The following is a 7,066-nucleotide window of genomic DNA, read 5'->3' as shown; positions in this document are numbered from 1 at the left end:
AAAACTAAAGAAAAAGTTATTTAACATTCTTACAACAAAAGACTTAACACTCGGTCCTTACACAAACTTTAATCTTTTTGAACAGGCAGAATCTTTCCTATATCTCCTTTTCTATCCTTTCTTTCCCTTAAAACAATATAACAGTCAGTAAAACATGTCTTCAAATTTAGACTGTAAAATAAAACAATAGCATAGTTTCCAATTCAAACAATGTTCCAAACCCCAAATTAGATTTCTGCCAGACATCTTCAGACCTTCAAGGCTGAAGCTTATCTCTCAGAAAATTGTTCATTGCCTTTTCACAGTTGCAAAACCAACTATAAATAAAACTTTAACTTAAAATATAATTCAATTTTATATCTCACTCCTGGGTGCAAAATCTTAAATCGAAATGAACACACTCAACAATCACTTTTCACACTCATTCAATTCCAAACAACTTAATAGACTCATGCTTTTAACATTAAGGCCAGACAACAAAGAGTTAACGACAGTCAGTTCTGCAGAATACAAGCTGTTCTTCGCAGATCTTCATTTCATTCGCGGAAGCTTCAGACATTCTCACAGTCGAATCAAAGACACAGTTCCTTGTTTTTACTCTAAAACATTCCTATCTTTAAAACACATATTTACCGTGGCGCGTCTGCGTCTCCTTCGAGGGGGCAAACGGACGCGGGTCGCCTTTCTCCAGAGGACATGGTTTACTTGTCCCCGGGGGCAACCCTTCCTTCTTGGAAGGCGTTGAGTCCACTCTTACTTCTACTTTCTCAAAACCTTCTAAATCTATGAGTTCTTTTCTATGAATCAAGTAGCATTAAAACAAAGGAAAACAAACAGGACACAACAAAACAAATAGACACAAGGATACGAACAGGTGCAGTTAATGTTAAATTCTCAAGGTCAGCTAACCGGCACACCCCTGTCTCTCAGGCCAACGCTCTTTCGTTCTCCCTCCGTCCCACAGCCTCTCTCTCTGGGGCCAGATTCCGGCTCGTGTACTCAGGAGCAACGATCACGTGCCTGTCGGGTCAATTTGGTAGTTTAGTTCCAGCCTCAGTCATTCACCGGACGGTTGTCCCAACTCCTTTTGTCCGACAGCCTCTTTACTCCACCCGGTGGAGGAACAGCCCGTGCAAACTCAAATTAGGATCACCAAATTCCCGGAATTTGGTACTACTACTACACCGAATTCGTCACATTTTACTGGATTTTCTACTTTTGGTTCCGAATCCCCGTTTGGTTCATTCAGGATCCCGTACAAAAGGGATCCTGCCGACTACGCCAAACTATTGAAGAAAATCCAGATTGTGCCCAATTGTTGAACAAATTCGCAGGACTCAGACGTTGAGAACAAACACTTTATTGCATGATATCATGGGGCAGCACACCTGACCTAAATGCGGTCCAACGCTACTACCAAACAGCTACAGATCGCCGTGGTCTTAGATAGTATAAAAAAGGCAGAGCTCGCAGTTTCACAATTAAGCATAAACCACAGGACAACCACAAGACCACCTGCAGCTCTGTGCCCTTTGCAAAGTCGGAGGTCAGTAGAGCGTTAGTTCGAGCATAACACGCTAGTTCCTTAATTTAATGCACACTCCAGACTGTATCTGGCCGTTACTTCTGGCTAGGTTGCACAAACATGATAATAGTGGAAGAATCAGCAATGAACAGTCTGCGTTCACTTCCCCAAAATCCTTCATGAGCTCTGTCTCTTCCTAAGACAGTTGATTGTGGTCAGTTGCTCTGTCTACATTTTATGACCATTGGTTAGGTTAGCTACAAGCTGCGTCCTGTTTTTATATTTCTACAAAGTTAAGTAATAATTAGCAAAGCTCAGAAAATTCTCCAACACTCAGCCACAAGTTGAAATCATTGTATAGCATTCTATTAATCAAAACGCCGGAGGCGCACCGTACAGTAAGCGATGGTGGTATAGTGGTGAGCATAGCTGCCTTCCAAGCAGTTAACCTGGATTCAATTCCCGGCCATCGCAATCTTAAATTGCAGGTTTATTTTATGTTGCAGTATTTTACAAACGAAACAAATGTCAAAGCCGTGACAGAATTGAAATTGATAAAATATTCTTATCATCCAATCAGATTCATTCTCCTGCTTGATCAGCCTCGCCCTGGAGCAAGTTTGTTTCCTTCAAGTGTTTCTCCAATTTCCTATTGAAATCATTGATTGTCTCTGCTTCCACCACACTTGTGGACAGACAATTGCAGCAGGTAAAACAAAAACTGCTTCCTCACACTTCCCTGCATCTCTTTCCCAAAACATCAATCTGTGTCTCCTAGTCCTTGTACCATCAACTAATGGGAACTGGTTCTCCTTGCTTAACTTACCTACACCTGCATCAGATCTCCTCTCAATCCACATTGCTGTAAGGAGATAATAATACTTAGATTAGAATCTAATTCTTTTCTCAGAATACTTAGATAACACAATCCAGAGCCATCTATCCAAGCTTTTCAATAACAAAAGAATAATTGTGTTGTAAGTAGTATAGATAGGAGCATAACATCAAGAGACTTTGATAGATCAACTGATTGTCTCTGCCCAACGCACCAGATTTTCTGTATCACCTGAACACTGCTCACCGCTGTGTAAAGTTTAGAACATTTTCATAGCTTACATTTATGCAAGAACTGCAATGTCAAGGTTGGATTGTAAAGCATGACGGTCATTTTCACTGAATTACGTCAAAATGTCATGTTGAGAGAGGTGTCAGTGTGGAAGATGCACGTAGCCATAGGAAAAAAAAGGCAAGTCATGCAGCTGGAGGAGAATCCACAATGTGGGGGCGATGGACCGTGACATATTTTACGTTTGTGACAAATAAGAACAACAAAAATAATAGGATTAATGATATGCTTTGTACATCAATATATTGAAGTCTGTTTGATCTGTTGCTTGCTTTATTATGAAATGTGTTTTCAAGGCTATACTTTGTTGAAACCTTTGTGTGAGAACAATGGGAGAGACACCAGCACTCCTTGCAGGGAGAGAGAAGAGATAAAGGCCGAATTAAAGAAACAAATGTCTGGGATCAGCAAGAATGTAACCTTTAGGATCTTTGCTAAAATCGAAAGAATCGGGAAGCATCTGTAATGTGTGTAGATTCAACCATTAACTAACTAGTGTCAAACAATGATGTCAACCTGGACCAATTAGGACACTTAGAACAATTCAAAACTAATATAGAACAAAGAACAAAGAACAAAGATAATTACAGCACAGGAACAGGCCCTTCGGCCCTCCAAGCCTGCGCCGATCCAGATCCTCTCTCTAAACATGTCGCCTATTTTCTAAGGTTCTGTATCTCTTTTCTTCCTGCCCATTCATGTATCTGTCTAGATACATCTTAAAAGAATCCATCGTGCCCGCATCTACCACCTCCGCTGGCAATGCGTTCCAGGTGCCCACCACCCTCTGCGTAAAGAACTTTCCACGCATATCCCCCCTAAACTTTTCCCCTTTCACTTTGAACTCGTGTCCTCTAGTAATTGAAACCCCCACTCTGGGAAAAAGCCTCTTGCTATCCACCCTGTCTATACCTCTCATGATTTTGTACACCTCAATCAGGTCCCCCCTCAACTTCCGTCTTTCTAATGAAAATAATCCTAATCTGCTCAACCTCTCTTCATAGCTAGCGCCCTCCATACCAGGCAACATCCTTGTGAACCTCCTCTGCACCCTCTCCAAAGCATCCACATCCTTTTGATAATGTGGCGACCAGAACTGTACGCAGTATTCCAAATGTGGCCGAACCAAAGTCCTATACAACTGTAACATGACCTGCCGACTCTTGTACTCAATGCCCCGTCCGATGAAGGAAAGCATGCCGTATGCCTTCTTGACCACTCTATTTACCTGCGTTGCCACCTTCAGGGAACAGTGGACCTGAACACCCAAATCTCTCTGGACATCAATTTTCCCCAGGACTTTTCCATTTACTGTATAGTTCACTCTTGAATTGGATCTTCCAAAATGCATCACCTCGCATTTGCCCTGATTGAACTCCATCTGCCATTTCTCTGCCCAACTCTCCAATCTATCTATATTCTGCTGTATTCTCTGACAGTCCCCTTCACTATCTGCTACTCCACCAATCTTAGTGTCGTCTATGGTAACATCCTTGCACCATGAGAAGGATAAAAGAAAGGGTGTTACAGGACATCGTCAGCACACTTAGACAGGGGTCAACAGAAGATCGTTTGCACTTAGAAGGAGAAGATAGAATACAGTTAAGAAAACACAGCAAGGGAAGAAGAAGGAGAGAAGTCCGTGCCGCAGCAAGCACAGAAACAAGAACAGGTGTTGTGTTTTACTGCATATCTATTGCCTTGTTAAATATTAACTTTGTGCATCTTAGTTAAACCTAATAAACTCTCTGACTTGGTCACATAACTTGAGTTTGTACCTTGTAGTTCTATCTTGGTCAGGAATCTAAAGGTGAGACGGGTTGGGTATTCTCTGTCTCACCTCTGTTCAGGTAACATCTACCTGAAACTTACAGCTCTTTACAATTTGCATACATTGCGTTGTATTCTGTCATCCTCAAACTTCAACATTGTGGGCCCTATCGAAGTAATGTTCTTCGTGCAGTTTTCTGCGTCACCCCACTGCATAGTTCTGCCCAGTCAGCAGAAAGGATCAGTTCACTACTAAACTCTAAAATAAAAGCAAAATACTGCGGATGCTGGAAATCTGAAATAAAAACAAGAAATGCTGGAAATACTCAGCAGGTCTGGCAGCATCTGTGGAGATAGAAGCAGAGTTAACGTTTCAGGTACGTGACCCTACTTCAGAACGAGCAAATATTAGAATTGTAAAAGGTTATAAGCAAGTAAAGTGGGGGTGGGGCAAGAAATAACAAAGGAGAAGGTGTAAATAGGACAAGGTCACAGAATAACCTCCTATCCTTTAACCAACTACCATCTCAGGATACCAGTGTCAATTTTAACATGCATTTCTATTCTCCGTGGAAGTCTGTTATTCACTACTTGATCGAATGCCTTTGGAAGAGCATATATCCAATAATTACTGTACTACCTTCAGTAACTTCAACCACAAGAATTCAATCATGTTAGTCGCACATGATTTGCCCTCAGCAAATCCGTACTGGTTGTCCTTTATTAATTCACCACTGATGTCAAAAATAATGGTCTTGGTTACCAGATTTTTCCTTCTCCTTTCCAGAACAGGAGTGTAATCCTTCAGTCACCTGGCACACCTTCCATATTCAAAGATTTTGCTCAGAGCTTCTGGTATCTCCCTCAGTAATATGGGATACTTACTATCTGTGACCCTTCATCGAAACGTTAACTCTGCTTCTCTTTCCACAGATGCTGCCAGACCTGCTGAGTGGTTCCAACATTTCTTGTTTTTATTTCAGATTTCCAGCATCTGCAGTATTTTGCTTTTATATTATGACACCATTTCATTACCTTTCCCATCACATGAGCGTTTCTTTCTTTACCCATAAACAAAGCACAATTCTTTGCACGGTCATTTGAATTTTTGTTTGTTTATAAATGATTTTTGATTTCCTTTGTTTTTACCCTTTAATATGTTCTCATACTGTCTCTTATAAACATGTTTCGCTTCCCACCTGCACCCTCGCTATTCTGTCTCGTTGGAATCATTGTGATTGGGTGGATATGGGATGTTTTATACAAATCACTGTCATCATTATTTCAATGATTGTCGCTGCAAACGACCTTTGAATTATATTGATCAAAAGCAAATTAATGGTAACGTGTGTGACAGTGAGACTGGAATATGGTCAGAATAAAGCGGAGGAAGGGGTGAGTGGGTGGCTCCTAACCTGGCCAAACGGATCTCGTAGAAATGTACAAGTGAGTCCGAGTGTTTGAGGGATGAAAGGTAAACATCTGATTGTCTCTTCTTCATGTCATCAGAATGAATCTCTTAGTGACTGAAAATATATCTGAATGGCCTTGCCCTGCGAATCTGCAGAGAGTCCAACAGGTAAAAGTGGTTCAGTGAGAAATACAGTATTTGTTCATAATCTGGCCCTGTTTTGAGTTTGGAAATAATAGAGAGGTTGTCTCTGGTACAATATGTCATCGAGAGACTAGTTTACATTTTTCTATCTTGAATAAGTCTTTACCCAAATAGAACAGGATCTCTGTCAATTTGTCACATTATATAAACGTCACAGGCCACTTCCGCTCCCTATTCTATCTCCCTGCTCGCGATCTCCTCCCTCTCCAGTTCATTATTATTGCTGATCATTATATTGGCCTATTTATTCTCTTCCATCTCAGAAAGTCCCTCGCGATCAAGGATGACTTTTTTCCACTCCAGTTTGATGAGTTATGAAATGGCTGATAAGTCCAATGCATGATCTGCAGACTCTGTCAGATCAGGGACAGGTGGTGCTGGAAGGGTCTGGTAAATGACTGCATCGGAGGTGTGGGTGCTGCCTTCGCTGCCTCGAGTTCGCCTTTGCATGTTCCTGACAAATATCCCTGAAGTGTACAATGTCTTCCAAAATGAGGGATGATTTGAGGACATCTCTGAAGTGTTGCTACTGTCCTCTTGGTGTTCTCCTACCATGACCAAGTTGTGAGTAGAACAGCTGCTTCAGGATATTGGATTTACAGGTTCTTGGAGAGGCCTATTCATGGGAAGTGAAAGACTAACACTGACTGTCTGAACACATGTCAGTTGCTGTCTGAGAGTGAGAGGTACTGGAACACTTTCCCTTACATAATGTACCAGATACAGTAAGGAAAGATGGAGTGGACAAGCCTCACTCTTTCTCCAGTACTGAATTATAGTGAGTTGGATGTTCAGTCAGTCCCGAACTGTCCTTGTTGGGTGAGTAGGCAACGGAATCGAGACCATTTCCTGTCCCTGTGTGACTTTAACTCAAACTGCCTGTGTGTGCAGGATTAACCCTGAGTCCCTCTATCCAGCTCTGTCTGCTATATCTGGAAAAATGCTGAACCTTTCACTTGTTGATCAGCTCAAACCGAGTTCAAGACCCAAGTAGTGAACAGAATGTCTCATTAATTGTTTGAATAATACT

The 7,066-nt window shown here is 41.5% G+C and overlaps 1 non-coding gene across 1 annotated transcript; it reads left to right on the top strand.

The window, feature by feature from the left end:
- The first annotated feature begins 1,927 nt into the window (after positions 1-1,927).
- Positions 1,928-1,999, top strand: trnag-ucc (transfer RNA glycine (anticodon UCC)). Its single transcript has one exon. It is a non-coding gene; the product is annotated as a tRNA-Gly (tRNA).
- The last annotated feature ends 5,067 nt before the right edge of the window (positions 2,000-7,066 follow it).

The sequence above is a fragment of the Heterodontus francisci genome, chromosome 50, assembly GCF_036365525.1.
Source record: "Heterodontus francisci isolate sHetFra1 chromosome 50, sHetFra1.hap1, whole genome shotgun sequence".
In the NCBI taxonomy this organism is placed as follows: domain Eukaryota; kingdom Metazoa; phylum Chordata; class Chondrichthyes; order Heterodontiformes; family Heterodontidae; genus Heterodontus; species Heterodontus francisci.
The sequence above is the reverse complement of the archived record's forward strand: the minus strand, read 5'-3'. Positions and strand labels throughout refer to the sequence as shown.